Below are 19,267 nucleotides of genomic sequence, written 5' to 3' on the forward strand. Positions count from 1 at the left end.
TATAACTTCGGAATGTCATCTGGAAATGCTTCCATATTAAATGCTTTAATGATTTGATCATAATCGCTTCCTTATGAAATTTATAATCACTGCTTTCGATTTTATTTATGCCACGTAAAATAACCATCGATCACGCAACGCCTCAATTTCGTCGATAGAAATACGATTCTTCTCCAATCATCTGGAAGATTCTTTCATTTCCTTCAATCATCCTCTGTCCATTCAAATCACGAATTTTGTTAAATTTTAATAGTTTCATGAATTGGGTAAATAATGTTTTAACATGTTGATTTAATCATTAATATTATTAAACAAAATTTATGTTCGTTTTTCACGGAAACTTTAAACTTTTTCTTACTAGTGGGTCTACTTGGTCCTCCAAATTAACAATATTGAGTTCAAATTCATTCTTCTTTTTAGATCACTTTCTGTTTATAATAACAAGAACTTAAGTAGTAATTCGACAACCAAATTGTGAAACTCATTTTATGCAAAGATTTTCTAGAAGTTGATTAAGGAAATCTTTTTTTCGAATTCTCATTTTTAAAGTTTTGGAAATCAAATATTTGGTCGTCATTACTATATAAGTTACTTGTTATTTTTATGATTCACTAATGAGATATCTAATTAAAGGAATGCCCATATATGGGTCTTTCCACTTTGGTATATTCTCTACTTCTCCTTGGATTCTGCTCGCACTTATTAGTCGACGAGACTTTATTTACCGTTGTATATCATTTTATTCGCAATTCTACCGCCACGCTGACATCTGGTACTATCCTTGGCATTCTTGTCATCGTCCTTGACATTATGCTTACAACTACGCATGGGATTCGATGTTCTGTCTGTAGATAGGGGCGCATCTTCTTGCTAGTCTTACCTATATCTAGTAAGGTAAATATCATTCCTTGCGCAGCTCCCGATAAGTGATGAAAATCTTCTCGCAACGGTGGTGCCTTCAAAACGTGCAACGTTGGTTCTTCATCAGCTTCCATCAACTGGTTGCCTCTGGCGTGGAACTCGTCCTAATACCTAATTTTAAGTTAAATCATACTAATATGCACCTAACTTTCCTTACACAAGTTCTCACACAAATCAAACGCATTTTCTTCAAAACCACATAAAAAGTAGGGTAACATACATAGTCTCCGTCGATTCGTCGATTCCTCATTATCGTAGGATCTGAGAACTCAATATACCTATAACGTTGCGATATTTACCTTACACTTCCCTCAACAATCCTGGTTTACCAATTCCATATCGGCCCTGCTAACCCTAATTCGTACTCAACTCGAACTTAAAATGAGTATGCCTAGGTCTTTCCTATATCATATGACCTATTACTCTTATCCTACTCTCTCCTATTCTTATTTCAGTGACCAATAACCTGTAGCTCTGATGCCAACTTGTAACAACCCAAATTCGGGGTCAAGATTTGGTGTCATTAAACAATCTTTACATAAAATAAAAGAATATTCAATTAACCCCTTGAATCCGGATCGTTTACAGGTTATGGTATGAAACAAGAATCTAACCTTCTACAATTCACAACAACTACAATACGAGTGTACATACCTTTATGCTAACGTCCTTGTCATGTTTTTCTAACATATTCGTCCTCTCGCAGCGAAGATCTCTCTAACTTCTGCTGTCTAACGAAAGCTATTCACTTTTATCCTTATCTGCTTCTGAAAAAAACAAGAATTTACAAAGCAAGAGTGAGCCAAAAATGTCCAGCAAGTATATAATTTAAGTTTCAAACATTAGTTTCAAAGGAAAATTTCCGGACAAAAGCTTTAAACAATTTTAACAATTCTATTTATTTGGGGGAGTTGAGCGAATAAACATTGGTTGTTACCAGCCTTTGATTATAAATCCAAACGTGACAAGCGATTCCCAGATTCATCTCCTGAATTAGGATTTTTTTCCGGTTTTGGAATCATAAAACCTTTCGAGAGAGAATGCCCTTAATGGCGATCAACAACAAATTAGACTGGACACTAGTTCGCACCTATATCCTGCTGATCAGCCAGGATACAGTGCAGATCTATACCTACCTGTATAGATCTAGTCGGGTACCCAGGCTCTACGGCCCATCTCAAGGATCCAGTTATGTTCCGGTCCTTAGGATTAAGAACACTTAATCCCACACATCACTATCCAGCCCGTGGAGTATTTTGATGTCAAATTATTTTGATTTCAAAACATCGCAATTCAGGTTTCGCAAATAACCCGAAAGAATGGGTATTTGCTCAAGAGAGCAATCGATAATATAGGAACAAGAATAAAAGGAACATGCATAATAAGAGTAATTGCAGCAAAATATAAAACAATTAACTATTCCGAACTTAGAATAGGAACGAAGAAATATTTGCAGTATTTTAAAAGAAAGTTCAGGAATACTTGCCTCAATAAGCTTTAACCGCTATTACTAGTTGACTTTGGTTCGACTTGAACGTTCGGCTTTATCGTCAACCTACTATCCCATTTTGGATACGATCCCAACACTCAGGTCCTTCGATTGGAACTTTGTTGATCTCGACGTCTAATCACTAAATCATTCCTAGTCCGATTTCGATACTCGTGTTTTCCGTCTAGGACCTACAGGGTTAAGATACCCTAATTCAGATAATCGCTTAAGCTTAACATCAAATCGCTATCACCTCTACCCATACGGTTTCATATCCCGTTTCGTATTTATAGGTATTATTGAAATATACATAGCAATTATGGCTTGCACCTTTAAAACTCGGCTCGATATTTATATTCGGAAAATACGTATACTCGTCGTTTTGAAAAAAAACAAGGTAACCGATTATTTATAAATTATTTTGTCTCAACCGTAATTAAGTTCATATAATATAATTATATATGGTTATTCGACGTCTCCGATAATTGCGGGTTACGCTCCCGTATTTTCGGAATCAATTTCCCGAAAATCGGGCAGCGTCTCCTTTGTTTATCGACCTACCCGTCGAAATCAACTCGACGTCAATTACAACAACAACGCAACATCAAGCAATTCATAAATCCATTTATCAATCCCATCCACCGATACGAATTCACTTTATTCATTATTATTATTCATTTTTATTTTCGGTCTTTATTTTATAACTAATTTTATTTATTTATAATTTTGGACTCAGATTAAAATCATAATCGTCCACTGTCAGCTCGCCAGGCTCATCGCTGATGGCGGTAAAAGTCGCGGGTACCCGATTTATTCGGGTTTCCGACGCCCCACCAATTAAAATAATATTTCCCACACGAAAATGAATTTTATTTCATGAATATTAATCAAAATTTCTTGCAGAAATATAAAAATCCAAAATTAATATTTGCACAACAGCAACCGGAATATACTACACACGGACGGAAAATTGGTTGGAAAAAGAATAGGGAAATGAAGCGGTAACATAGACAGCAACAAACGGAAACCACAATACACACAAAGCACAACACACGCATATACACACATATACATATATACAGGACGGAAAAACAAGGAAGAAGCAGCAAGGGAAAAGGAACAAAGGCGCAGCAACGTTACCGGAAATAGGCCGAAGGGTAAGAAAGAAAACAAGGCCACGGTGGCGGCAGCAAAAACAGGGAAAAAGAAGGAAAAAAACATCGGAAAAGGGAGAAGATGGAAAAAGGGATTGAGAGAGAAATCAATTGAGGGATTTGGAGGAGGAATAAGAACTGGAGAGAAGAAGAAACGGGTTAAACCCGATTGACCCCTGCCCCCTTTTCAATTTGCTATATTTTTTATTTTTATTTTTTATCGGGACAATTCTTACCTCGGACACCGCCAATTTAAAATTTAACGAGAATTTAGCGGAAAAATATAATTCGGAAACTCACGGATATAGTCTTAAAAATTCCTACGCACATAAAATTAGTAATATATAAATTGTTTATAATTTCTAACCCATTTTTGAAATGCAACTCGTATCCGTATTTTAACAATTAAATGAATCAACGCGCACGTCAATTTGATCAGAACAATTCCCAAAATAATTTTAAAATTCTTAGAATATTCAAGAGTCAATAAAATAAAATTTTCATGATTTTTGAAGCATTCTGGAATTAAATATTGATTTTACAAGTAAATGGAATCAGAAAATCAATTAAAAATAATTAATCAATAAAATATTGATTTCTAATTTTTATAAATTCCCAAATATAATAAATAAAATTATAAAGTAACAAAAATAATTTTAAAAATAATTTTAACATATTTTTTTAGAATAGATATTCAAGAAAATCATTTTAAAAGAAAAATAAATTCATACAATTCAATAATTAATTATACAAGTAATTTCCGTACCGAACAAATTACACGTAATTAATAATAAAGCAACACGCGGCTGCAAGACCCGTCAAATATTGTGTTTATTTAATAATTCAATAATTACATTTACATATTGGTTCCAAAAATAGGTTACTTAGCCGCTAAGTAACTATATAACGATGCGATTTTAATACCATACTTGGATAATCATCAAAACAGAGCTTCCTATAAAATACTTGATACGAAAATAACGTGACAAAATCTCATCTTTTGAAAATATCGATTTTATCGATCTATAAAATGATTTGGGTATCGAAAATTTCACGCTGGGACTCGAACAGGTCAAACCGTACCCCGGATCGAAAAAGTCAAAACATGAAAAGTGTTCAGAATTATCAGATTAAGTTAGGAAGGAGTTTTCGGAAGGTTTCGGGTTGTAAAAACGGAAAAATGGTTGAAGTGGGACGATTTCTGATTCTAAAAAGTAATTTTATAATCGCGTAAAAATAATCATTATTGATTCTATAAATCCTTATAAAATCACATAACACTCCAAAAATTACCAAAAAATACCAAAGCAATCTATATTTTATTCTGGATAATTAAAGATTAAAATATCTAAAGTTTTATCAGAAATAAACATCCAAATATTAATATCAATCATCAAATAATTCACCAAAAATTCACGCAATAATTTTATATTAATCATTTATTGATAAAATAATTACATAATATTTCCCAGACGTTACATTGGTGAATGAATTGGGAATGATATCAGGATAATTCTCAAACTCTGATAATTAAGATTGCTGATATCATTGAAACATGGTATCTTATTATGTGTCAGTATTTGTTAGATACTGATTATTATGCTAAATGTTGATACCATAATAACATGCAATTATCTTCTATGATCTTATGTGAAAACTGCATGTTGAACTACTGATTATGTGTATATGCTCTATTATTAGTTGAACTTGCTTTGACTAATAGTTTCTGTCAGTAGTTATTAAATCCTGATATTGGTCAAACCAGTTTTAAATGATAAATCTTGATAGTCGTAATTAAAATACTGATAATGGTCAAACCATGATTGAATGTTATACTTCATTGATTATTTTGAATTTCTTCGAAATAATTGGTTATTCAGTATGTTTAATTAAACAGTGAGTTAGTGGAATATCTTTTAATTGCTAAAATGGGTTCGCTACTGATGTAAGTATCTAATAATACTTGAGTACTTACATAGGGAATATAAATATGAAGAGAGAGATTACTTTTTGTTTACCTAGATACGCTTAATCGTGTATACGTATTATATTTAATTATTACATGGTTAATCAAAGAGTCTTTTTAGTTTATATCTTCTCTGGTATAAATTCAAACCCTCCACTCTCAAAACTTCTCACTGCCTTTTCATTCACAAACCTCAAGTATACTCAAATTCTTCATTCAGAATCTATGGCTACTATTTGCTCTCTTACCCATGGAGTTTATCGACCAATTTCCATTCCTGAATATGGATGGCTGTATTTCGATCCCATTCGTCTCAAAGTAATCTTTAATGGTCAAGATTATTTCTCATCTGAACTCTCACAGTCGATTTGTGACCGACTTAACTCGGATGACACTCAATCACTTCATCTTTTTAGAATGGACGTTCACTTCGAAGAGATGAGAAGAGATGAGGAGGCTTATAAATGACGCCTCGAGGCTGAACAACGTCGCCTCGAATGGTTGGCATTGCAAGAGCATATAATTTCTCTTGCAGGTTCTATGTCACACATCTTCCATCGTAGGTCGATGAAGAAGCTGGAAGCAACAAAGAAGAAGAAGTCCGAGTAGTTAGATTGTTTTAGGGTTTTATGCTTAAAATTCTATAGAATCTTGTACTTTGCTTTTGAATTAATGAAAATAATTTTATCTTCTTTGACTCTCTACGTGAATGAATGACTATTTTTTTACTGTCTTGTTTGTGCTTGAATGCTTTTAATTGTCATATTCAAATCAGCATTGCATGCTTAATTTTAGATGTTTTTAATAGTGCATGTGAAGAAACTAATCCCTGTTTGAGTTCATATGTTCACTACAGTACAGATTGAGCACATTACAAGAAGTAACTGATGTATCAGAAGAAATTTATGCAAGATTTAATTCCGAGTTCACAAGAATTATAATCTTTGAGTGTTGCACTCTATCTAAATAATTTGAAACTTTTTTTCTCATCAAGAAAGTTATTCACACTCATTTCGTAAAATTACACGTCGTATATCTTAAATTTCTTCTCACAACTAAAACACTTGAATCCATTTCTCAAATGTTGCCAAAAATCAAGTGACATAATTCTTGAATTATGCTCATTACTCAGAAACATCATTTAGTTGGTTAGAGACTACTTGTTGAGGTAGATCTTAAAGATACTAACAGAGACACAAAAGTTTCATCAGTTTTTACTGAAGACTCTATGATAGCTTTCAACAAACACATTCAAGTGTTAGTTATTTGCAAGAAGAACAAGGTTTGAGATCATGGTACATGACAATAACCTGATCAAATCCTCTCCAACTCAAATAAAGGTTCTCATTATTGATGAACAACAACTATCAAAACCACAGTGTCAACTGTTAGTTTAATTGTGACTTCAGATTCACAAGGTATAAATACTGTTATTACTTTATCATCATTTATTCTAAATACTAATTCAGTCTTTTCAGCATTTATTTTTCATGATATAAATCCTGTTGGTATGATTATTTCTAGACCTTATTTAAGGACTACCTCTAGTTATATGGCCACAGATCACCCTTCTTTAGCCACTTTTTATTTATGTAGGACAATCTTTTTGAGCTTTTTCTTTGAGATGTGTGAAAATATTGAGAGAAAAACAGAATTAAAGAGAGGCAGGATCCTTCCTGGCAAAAGGAGAGGTTTATGAGAGATAGGATTTAGTAATCCTTGTGAGGAAGCTCTGGCTATTAAAAGTCATGAGATGTGTGGTGTGAGGAGTAATGAGACTACTTTAAAAGAATAGAGAGATTAAGTTTTATTTTTTATATGATTGCAGGTGCTCAGAGTACTAAGGAAACAGATGCTGAACAACAGTTTGTTGAACCTCAAGTAAACTCCGATGTACCAAGTGCTGTTAATCTCCCTGCAAGTCTAATTACTGATACTTTCTTGCAGTCCATACATTCTACTATTCCATCACATGAAAAAATCCCTATTTTTGTTGAAAAATAGTCCATTTACTTTACTTTTCCATCATTTCGGATAATCCCTGTTGTTGCTGAAGATGTAGTAGCACAACAGTCCATTTATAAAGTTTCATCCATTTCAGAATCACCACAGCATGTTATAAGAACTGAGGTTCTGGAAGTATCTATTGAAGCTCCAATTCATTTATCTACAATACTTGAAGATGTGGAGTTAACTGCTGAAGGTGTGGAAGCTTCTGAAGCTACTGGATCACATACTGCACCAATTTCTAATTCTATTCTATATGCTGAAGCGGGTGACGAAGTTCAGCAATTAGTGCAAAATCCAGATGCTATTGAAGAATCTAATGATGGTGAAGAAGCTAATATTTCTATTGCTATTATAGATCCTGAGGATGATCTTTTCTTCCTTGAAGATATGCCTTTGCATGTGAGATAACAGAAAATGAAAGAGTTAGATGTTAAGAACATAAAGGATTATTTTCATAATCTCTGGAATGCTCATTGGAAAGATGATACATATCCTATTTCCAGAACAAAAGCTGTTGCATATCTAGAAACATCATAACAGAAGATTAAGAATCCTGATATGATGAATCATCTGAAAGCATCAACTTTAGTTGTCAGATAACTACAGACAGCTCAAGAAGCAACTACATCTCATATCAATCAGATCAAAGAATCATTGATTGCTTCAAAGATGACTACTCATCAGGAAATTCAGAAACAAGTTACACCAATAGTTGTCAGACAAATTGCAATTGAAGCTAGTCAAGCTAGATTGGAAGCTAAATAAGCTCAAATGTCTGATCAACTTACAGAAGTACAAAATTCAATGGAGTTGATTCTTACTCTACTATTTGGTGATGATGTCAAAATGGGGGAGAAAATTGTTAAATCTAAATGCAAACAACTGACATTGATAGATACTGATGATGAAAATCCTGATGGAGGTAATAAGGGGGGACAAAAGGATAGTGAAAGGAGAAAAGGTGAAGAGCTAGTTGGAGTTAATGGTTCATCAAAAGAAATCACTAGATTCAGTCTAGACAAGGTAGAGAGAGTAAGAGGAATGAAAGAAGAGTAGAAGATTTGACTATGACTACAATAATGCAATAATATTTTTAAGTCACAACTGCTGATGAAGACCAAGGTATTCTGGAGATAGAAGCTGGTGCTGAAGCAAGTCAATATCTTCAAACTATGAAAGTTAAAGGAAGAAAGACATCTATGTTCTACAAGGATATAAAGATTCAATTATTTGACTCTGAGGTGAGTAAAAGAATATTTGCAAAAGAAAATCCTGGAGTTGATCTTGAACAACTAAGGCAAATGGAGGAAGACTTCAAGAATTCCATGAAGACAACAAATGCTGATATTACTGTAATTTCTCAAGTACTTTATGAAGATGATCCTTCTAATAGACCAACCAGAGGTATAGTTATAAGGAAAATCAGTCAGGTAGAAGATCTCAGATCAAAAGTTACTATAGATGCTGACAAGAAGCTTAAATGAAAAGAGAAGATAAGAGAGAAGTCAAAGATTTCAATGTCTAAAGCCAAAGCTGTTGCAAAGAAGAAAACAGTATTGAAGGAAACCAAATCTCAAATCCTGATAGATCCAATCTATACAGTAGTTTAGGCTTATGATACTGAAGAAAAATGTGAAGAATAAGAAATCATCCAAGCTCACCAAAGAAAGCAGATTTATGGAGCTGAATGGACTGATGAACTGAAGTTAACCGCTGACATTGCTCAAATTAAGAAAAAAGCTGTTATTCAGAATGAAGAGTAAAGTCTGATATTCACTGAAGCAAGATTGAATATGCATACTTGATTCCTGAATTTAGATAGGTTTGACATCATCAATTGGAACTTGTCCATATTTCCATAATGAACAAGTTGGGGGAGATTGTTCGGAGCAATTGATGATATTAAGAAGAAACTATCAGAAGTTCATATAAGAATTTATATCAATGAATGATGATATCAACGGATAATGATATCAACGGATGATGATGTCAACGGATGATGAAATCAGGATTTGTCACATCAGTTGATCTTCGATAAGGAAAAGGAAATAGGAACTCAAGGCGGTGAAGGAATTTATCTTAGAAGCATTGTATTGGTTTTCTTGTTATTGATAGAATAGGATTCCTTATACATTGTGTAGCTGTGCTCTATATAAAGCACATATTAGGTTTATGCTATAAGCATTGCGATTTTATTATATCTTTCACATAACCTAGCAGCTCTCAAGGATAATTGTTCATCCTTTCGAGAGAGTACGTTTGTCATCAGTTTTTATCTGTCAATATAAAAATTGTTGATTCTGTTGAAGCTTTGTCGAATTGATTGTATTAACTATATTCACCCCCTTCTACATTTGATTAAGGGCCTAACATGGATAGCTGTTATGCAATAGGAGCTAAATAAGTTTGAAAGGAATAAAGTTTTGGAATTGGTTCCTGCACCAAAGAAGAAAAGTATAATTGGAACAAAGTGGGTGTACAGGAACAAGATGGATGAAAATGGAATTGTCACCAGAAATAAAGCAAGGTTGGTTACAAAAGGCTACTCACAGGAGGAAGTAATTGACTATGATGAAACTTTTACTCTAGTTTTAAGACTTGAAGCAATAAAGATCTTTCTTGTATTTACTGCACACTCAAATTTTAAAGTGTATCAAATGGATGTCAAGAGTGCTTTCCTTAATGGTGAGTTGGAAGAAAAAGTTTATGTGCAACATCCACCTGGCTTCGAAGATCCAGAATTTCTAGATTTTGTATACAAGTTGCTCAAGGCTCTCTATGGACTAAAACAAGCACCTAGAGCCTGGTATGACACACTGTCGGGATTTCTACTGAAACATGGAATCACTAGAGAAACAATAGACAAGACACTCTTCTACAAGGCTACATGGTAGTGATATGATCCTGGTTTAGATTTATATGGATGATATCATTTTTGGATCTACTAATGAAAAGCTCTGCCAAATATTCTCTAAGCTTATGCAGAGTGAATATGAAATAAGTATGATGGGGGAATTGAGTTACTTTCTTGGACTTCAATTCAGTCAAAAAAGTGATGGAATCTTCATCAGCCAAAATAAGTCTGTCAAGGATTTATTGAAGAAGTTTGGTATGGTTGATTGTTCACCTGCATCTACACCTATGTCTACAGCTACAAAGTTGGATGAAGATAAAAAGGGCAAAAATATAGATCTTTCAAGCTATAAAGGAATGGTTGGATCTTTGCTGTACTTAACTGCAAGTAGACCAGACATCATGTTTGCAACATGTCTGTGTGCAAGATTTCAAGCCAATTCAAAAGAATCACATTTGATGGTTTTGAAGAGAATTTTCAGATATCTAAAGGGGACTCCAAACTTGGGATTATGGTATCCTAAGGGAACAAGTTTTGAAGCTGTTGGATACACAGATGCAAATTTTACTGGATGAAGGGTTGACAGAAAGAGTACAAGTGGAAGCTGTAAATTTCTAGGACAAAGACTTGTCTCCTGGTATAGCAAAAAACAACAATCTGTGTCAATTTCTATAACAGAGGCTGAATACATAGCTGCAGGAAGTTGTCGTGCTCAAGTGCTTTGGATTAGATATCAACTATTGGATTATGGTCTAGTGTTGAACAAAATTCCTATCATGTTTGATAACACAAGTGCTATATCCATTGTGGCTAATCCAGTTAATCACTCTAGGAAAAAGCACATTGATGTAATGTACCATTTTATTATAGAACATGCTGCAAATGGTACCATTGAGCTTATTTTTGTTCTAACAGAAAAGAAGTTAGCTGACATTTTTACTAAACCTTTGGATGAAGCAACTTTCACCAGGCTTGTTGGTGAAATTGGAATGTTAAATTCTTCATCCTAAAGGCAAGAACTCAGCTAAATGTTTTGCAACAAATTAATTTCTAAATGAATCAAAATTAAATTGATTTAGTTGGGAAATTAACTGAAATATGATTATAAATATTTTAGAAATGTATGTATATTTATTTTTAAAAATTAAAATGTAGCTTGGAATTTTTTAATTCTAAGAAAACTGTCTAAATGTTATTTGCATTTTCAATATGTAAAATTAGCACAAGGCAGAATAAAAAAGAATAAAAGTATTTAGAGAACCGATATCTAGATAAATATAATTGACTTCTCGACAAGCCATTTTAAGACTTCTCGAATGAGTTCTCGATAAGTCATTTTTCTGACTTCTCGAAGGACTTCTCGACAAGCTTTATTATGACTTTTTGATAATTCATTGTAGAGTTCTCTACAAGTGTTAACTCACAGAGTTCTCTACAAGTATAATTTTAGATTTATCAATAAATTCAGAACTGAGATAATTTAATTTAATAAATTATTTTGGTAAAATACTTTTGACAAAATCATTCTGATTTTATTTTGGTTTACTCAAATAATAAATTGGAAACAATTCAGTCCATTTAGGACAAACTGGGTATTTATTTGACATCTCGATAAGTCATTTTCTAGTTCTCAATAAGAGTCAGGAAAATGACATATCGATATGTATCTATTTTCTCAATATAAATTCTCGATAAGCAAATTCCAAACGTTTATTTTGAGTTCTCGATTAGTCATTTACCTTTTACTATAAATACCTAGACATCTCGACATACAACTCTTTATGCCTTCGAGTACTTTAAGTGACCTAATCTTTCAAATCCAAACCGATTGCTCTCTCGTTTCAAGCTCTTTCTCTCTAATTTTTTTTACCCATTCACTCTTACTCAACTACAATGGAACTAAACAACATTAGAGCTGAAATTCCCAAGAATGGCACTAACTACCTTGCTTTCAAAGATGCTAACCAAGCTCCTGATATTTTCAAGGGGTTGGTTAAGTTTTTATCTGAGTCTTATCTTGAAGGAGCTTTAACTACTAACCCAATCCTTTACTTGGATGTTCTGCATGAGTTCTGTACAACAGCTATGGTGAGGAAAGTTATGCATGACAATTCTGTATCTATAGTGGTGAATTGCTCTATTGGAGGCCAACAGGTGGAGTTCAATGAGCAAGATGTAAATGCAGCTTTGGGCATTCCAACTGAGAACATGGTGGAGGTTCCTACTCAACAGGAACTGTACGAGTTCATGGATTTTGTTAATTACAGTGAGAAGATCAATCTAGCCAGTCTCAACAAGAAATATCTAAGAAGAGCGTGGTCTTTCTTATTTGACTCAATTATAAGGGCCTTCACCTGCGGAAAGACAGGCTATGACAACATATCAAGGTTGTCCAGAAGCTGGTGCACTCTATAGTCTACAACAGATATCTAAATGCGGGCTTGCTAATCCTTGAAGAACTGAGCACCAGGCTCACAATGCCACTAGCTATAAGAGGTAAGGAAATATTCTTTCTTAGATTTATAATGTCCACTTTAAATCATAAGGTTAAGGATATTCATTTACTTAATGGTATTAATAGTTCATTAATAGGCAAGTCTAAGCAAGTGTCCAAAATTTTATTTGGATCACTTACTACAAAGAACATGGTACCTGTAGGTCTTAGAATCACTCCTTTTGTGGTGGAGAGATTCCAGACCTACCCTTACCCAATGCCTGATATGAGGTCTCAAATTACATCAATATCTAGTGCAATAATGGTCCCTGACATGTGGAAGAACAAACATAGAAACACCAACAGGGACCTTCCAATGCTGAGACCCTTTCTTCTGTACCATTAGAAGCTATGAAACCCACCACTTCATCCTCTCAAAAGGGTGGAGTGAGTAAAAAGAAGAGGAAGCAGGAAACCCTGTCAATTATCAATGAGAGTGGTGAGGAACAAACAGTAACTGAGTCACCCTTGGTTAAAAGACAAAGAAGACTAAACAAATTGAGTTGACCACTCAAACCACCTCTGCATCCTCTCAAAAGGGTGTAGTTGAAAAATAGGGACAAAAATAGACTCAAGGGGCATCCTCTCAACAGGGTGTCTCTATTAAAAAGAGCACTCTCCCTAGTGCACCATGTACAGAGTCTGCACAAACACTTGAACAAATTCAAGTGTATGGAAGGAGAAATAAGGATGGCACAGACAAGGAGAGTACATCTCTTGAAGCTCCCTCATTAATTCAGAGGAGTTGCCAAAACTCAATTCTGACATTCAAAATCTTATTTCTAAAATTTTTTCTTCTTACAATGAAACTCTTGAATCAGGTTCTCAAGGGTTGCCAACATCAAGTGACATGGTTCAAGAATCTGTGTTCACCACCAAGGAACCACATTTAGTTGGTGAGAGGCTACATATCGGGGTAGACCTTGATGACACAAACACAAACACAGGGGTTTCATCATTTTTCACTGAAGACCCTGTGATAGATACAAATGCACCTTCATGTGCAAATCAACCTTCACAGGTTTCTAGGTTTGAGGGTAGTACTCCTGAGGGGGACTTATCTAAATCCTCTCCAATTCAATTGGAGGTTCCTCTTGTGGGAACAACTCCCCTCTCAACCCTAGCTGAAATTGCTCTCACAGTTGAAGCTTGGAGTTCAATTACCAATGATCTTGCTATGGAGGAGGCAAGTACATCACTTTCAAGTGACACTGTTTTGAAAAAAAACACAAGGGTTTGAGGCTAGAGTGCATGACAGTAACCTAGCTAACTCCCCTCCAATTCAAATGGAGGTTCCCACCACAAGTGTGGTATAACAAACTATCATAACCACCGCTCATCCTATGAGTCAAACTGTGACATCTGTCACAGGTAGTTCTTCTGACACAATTTCATTAACTTCCAATTCTTCACGACAAACATTTCACCCTATCTAAAATTGGTTGCAGAATGCTCAATATCAACCAAGCACTGTGGATGATCTTCTTGTTGATCAAATATCTGGTCTTGCCAACATCTTACAGAATCTTCTCACTTTAAACATGAGCAATCAAGATTATCAAGCAATTTTGCTCACCTAAAATGAAGAAGTTGAGAAACAGAAACAGAAAATAGACAATGAAGCTGTGCAAGATAGGAATGTGGATGCTTGGTTATCAAAAGACTTCACTCTGGAGATGGATCAGGTCTTGGCAAGGTTTAGAGATGAATATGTCACTATATTGGGGAGTAATGCCAAGGTCCTGACTCTACAAGAGGTCTATGATGCAGTCAATGAAGTTTACAAGGCCCAACTCAAAGCTTTTCACCTATTTCGTAAAGCTCTAGAATTAACATTGACTGGTCATCAAGACAAGATCAAAAAGCTGGTGAGAGAGAAGATGGATGAGATTATTCCTTCTTAAGTCAAGATCACTCAAAATTTCAACATTTTGCTGACCAAATGGCAAGATTTGATCTGACTTCTATGGAAAAAGATGTCAAAAATCTCATACAATCTTTTATAGCTTTGCATGAAGTGGTTCAACAACACATTGTTAACTCTAATGACATAAGGCTAAATCTAGACCAACTTCATCAAAGTAGGTATGATCTATCTGCTCTTTTGATGGAGGATATCAAACAGGATGTACAAGACACCCTTGGCACCTCTCTTCCTTCAAGTTCTCAACAACCCATCTCTAAATCAACAAACTTACATATTCAAGCTCTTCAAAGTCAAGTTTCAACTATTTAGTCAGCAAATGAGTCTTTAACATCTAAAGTCTCCCAACTTATAGCAATGGTAGCAAGTCAACAGGCTGATATCCAGACCTTGGTGGACTCTCACAAGCACTTACAATGCAGAATTTTATGGCTTTGGGAGCCATCATGGGAAAACTCAACATTCCATTGCCTGCACTTCCTGAGGCTGTGAGGCTAGAATTACCATCTCCCCTACTCATGCTTGTCAATAAGACTAAGGGGGAGATAGAAGCTAGGATTTAACAATCCAAGGATGCTTGTAAATCAAAGGAGACTACTGGTCAAAGCTCCTTAAAAGCTCAATTATCTAAAGATGTTGGGAAAGACAGACTTCTAAAAGCTGTAGAAGGACCTTGTCAAGATCAAGAATTTAATGAACTTTTGTAAGTCTTAAGAGTGTCTGTTCACAACAAATATGTAACCTATAAAAGAGCATTGGCTAACAACATCAACTTTATCAGAGTAGTGATTGTCAAAGTTAATAATTTTCTGGAGAAAAGGATTATTGTAAATGTGAATGATTGTGGCCTGGACAGATGTGTACAGGTGTCTCTCTCCAATCTTCAAAAATTAAGAGCATATGTGCTGGATTTAATGATTGATTAGGGCTGTAAACGAACCGAGCTGTTCTTTAAGCTCGTTCGGTTCGTTCGAGTTCGAGTTCGATAAGCTCGTCTGATATGTTTATCGAACTCGAGTTCGAACAACATTTTTTATCTAATAATCTTAACGAACCGAACTGGACTTTTAAGGTGTTCGACTCGAGTTCGGTTCGTGTTCGGCTCGAGTTCGGTTCGTTCGTTAAGCTCAAGTTCGGTTCGAAAATAATAATATATTTATAATATTATATATATATATATATAATATATGTATTATTAATAATATATATTAATTATATTTTATAGTTATTTCAAATAAATATTTTATTTGTGAAAAAATAAATAATTAATAGTTTGATACAATTTTTTACCTAAAATTATATTTAAAATTATATTTTTTTAAAAAAATACAAATGATGTTCGCGAACAGTTCGTGTTCATTCGTGTTCGGTTCAGTTCGGTATGTTCGCGAACAATTCGTGTTCGGTTCGAAAATTACCGAACTCGAGTTCGAACAAGAAATTTTTTCCGATAAGCTTATCGAACAGTGTTCGGTTCGTTAAGATTTTGTCCGAGTTCGTTAAAAGTTCATCCGATTTCATCCGAGTTCGGTTCGTTTACAGCTCTATGATTGATAAAGTACATACTGTAATTCCATAGGGCACCCAACTGCTAAAGGAACTCAAGAATGCTCAGATAGCTGCTTTTCTAGAAGCCTATCTTTTTCCAAGCAAGAGGATTGCCTACATCTGTTCACAATCCAGAAAATGCAGATTCTTCACAGTTCCAAAGAATTGTGTAAGAAATAATGTGAGATTGATAATGACCCTTGAATCTGATCTCAATACTACGATAAACAAGAAACGTGGATGACATAGCATGATGACCTAAGCCTGACCAAAAGAGAAGTGTGTTGTTGGTTGATTGTGAACCACACAAAATTTACCATGGTAATAATCCAATTAACAAAACAACATCAACTAAGCCAAGCAAATCATAAACACAAACTTGACTTTCCATTTCCAAGCAAGAGCTCTCGGCTTTTCTTGTTTCTCAAAGGGAAAAATTTCAAAATCCAAGATCCAACCATTGTTAAATTACAAGGTAATTATCCAAGGTTCCTTATGATTAGTTATGGCTATCCTAGGAGTTTAAGCTCCAAATTCCTTCACAATCATTTTCAATAAATCATTTAAGAAGAGAGTGAATAGTGTTTTCATGAAATTTAAATTGTTTGATCTTGTGTTTTTGGTTAGATTAAGCTTTGGTAAGGACTTTCAAGGGTGATTCCAAGCTCCTTAGTCACTCTTACTCACCAAGAAAGGTATAATCTCTTAACCTAGCGTTTTTATTGAATATTAAGAGCTTATTATGAGTAGGATAGTTCATGAGAAGCATGGTGATTGAATATGTAGAGATTAGTTGGTTTTGTGATGTTTTTGGAGTTGTAAATCTTGGTTATTAGTTAATGAACTTAAGAATAGTTTTAGTTCATGTTTGAGATTAATATAAATTGGAAAACTTGAGGTGTTGGGGCTGTTGTAGTGATTTATGGATGGAGTTTGGTTGTATGGTTGAATTGTGGTTAGTTTATGGTTGTTTTGGAGTAGAATAAAAATGGGTAATCGCGTAAATATAGCCGTCGTAATGTCCGATTTACTTTAGACTGTTTTGTTCTTAACATCAGGACCCGAGAAATCATATTTAGGTTTTCGCCATTGCCATGATTAGATAGTTCATGTTACGAGCTTCGTTTTGATATGTGGTTCATATGAATCCGATGTACGGTTTAGGAGAAACGACCGTTTTAAGTAACGGCCTTTCGCGAACGAACCATTACCACTTGCCTTACTTTGAAACATAGGTTAAAGACCATAAATGACTAATTGGAGTATGAAACATTTATGTGAAGTGTACTATGCAGTTGGTAAGGCACTCGCGAAAGAATCTCCTTAAAACCCTTAATGGTTAATTTATTAAAAATGGTGGAGCCGAGGGTACTCGAGCAACTTAAGTGAATCGTTACGCGCAAAAGCGAACGTTACGGTCTAATTGGTTAAAGTATAGATTCATAAGCGACTTTGGTTTAATTCCAATATATATGTTGTTTATAGGTTACCAGACTCGTCCCAAGCCATTTATCACCCCCAGTCGCTCAGGCAAGTTTCTACCCGTTATACTGTTGTTGTGATGTATACATATGTATATGCATTATCTTGTGACAGATGCATGGTGGTTAATTAGAAAATCTTGCGATATATTGGAGCATGTGATATGGTATATATATGCATGTTTGTTTTGTAATCTTGATATATATTGTTGATTCAATTGCTTATAAGTTGCATAATACCTATGCTAGAAATAAGCAGTAGTTGTGTATACCCTTAGTATAGGGGACCCAAAGGTGAACATTTTCTAAAACCGGGAGTCGATGTTCCCGAGTATATTATATATATTTATATATATATATATAGTTTTCAAAACTATGAATCGAATAAGGTTTATTCGATAACTTTATTTTATTAATGAATATTATTTTGAATATTCATTCGAGGGCTTATGACTCCATTTATTTTATTAATGAATATTATTTTGAATATTCATTCGAGGGCTTATGACTCCGATTATTTACTAATTAATATTCTTTATTTTATTAAAGAATAATGTGTCGATAATCAAACTCACTTTTGATTATTCAAATAAAGATAGTACTTTCGTATAAGTATATCTTTGGTTATTTAATATTCATTTCAAGTATAAGTTTTAAAACTTCTACTTCAATTATTTTTATAAAGATTATTCTTTATGGGAATATTATTTAAATAATAATATTCAGATATTTTCTAATATTTTGGGACTGATTTATTTTATTAAATCAGCATCACTCCAAACATTCTTAAAAATGTTTTCGAGTCTTCAAAATGATTTTAAAGGTTAGGGCGGATCCCAAAACTCATTTTTATATTTAAGATCCTCCTTTCGAAGGGGATTTAAATACTCGCTCAAAACCTGAGGGATCCGGCTCTATGGTGTATTTTGTATTCGCAACAAGGTTGCTATTCTGATAAAAGAGTTTTTGATTACTTACCCAACTCTCGGGAAGTAAAATTCTGGGAACAAGTTAATCCATTAACAGGCATCGCCTGGGAAATATCTGTGAGTTTTCCTTTCCAACTAGATACGACTTCTTAGTGGAGCCGTATCAACAAGTTTCTACTTGGGGAAAGGGAGAACGAGCTTTACGTTTCAGGGTCATGGATTTCATCTGAACTAGGAGTGGTGTAAGTGGTCGATGTTGAGAACCACGGACTTAGGGTGTTACTACGTTTTACGATAAAGATTACGAAAAGAGGATTACCTTGTTAATGGTTGATTCCACGCTCTTCTATTGTATTGCCAAATTCCCTTGAGCGAAGTGTGGCCTCCGTCTTCTCAAGTTATCCTCTCTTCTTGCTCCTTCGTGGCTACAATATGTTTTCACACCATTCCAAGCAAGAAGAGAATAAGAATATATATAGGCTACAATAGGGACCATG

The sequence above is a fragment of the Apium graveolens genome, chromosome 1 (genome assembly GCF_009905375.1).
Source record: "Apium graveolens cultivar Ventura chromosome 1, ASM990537v1, whole genome shotgun sequence".
Classification (NCBI taxonomy): Eukaryota; Viridiplantae; Streptophyta; class Magnoliopsida; order Apiales; family Apiaceae; genus Apium; species Apium graveolens.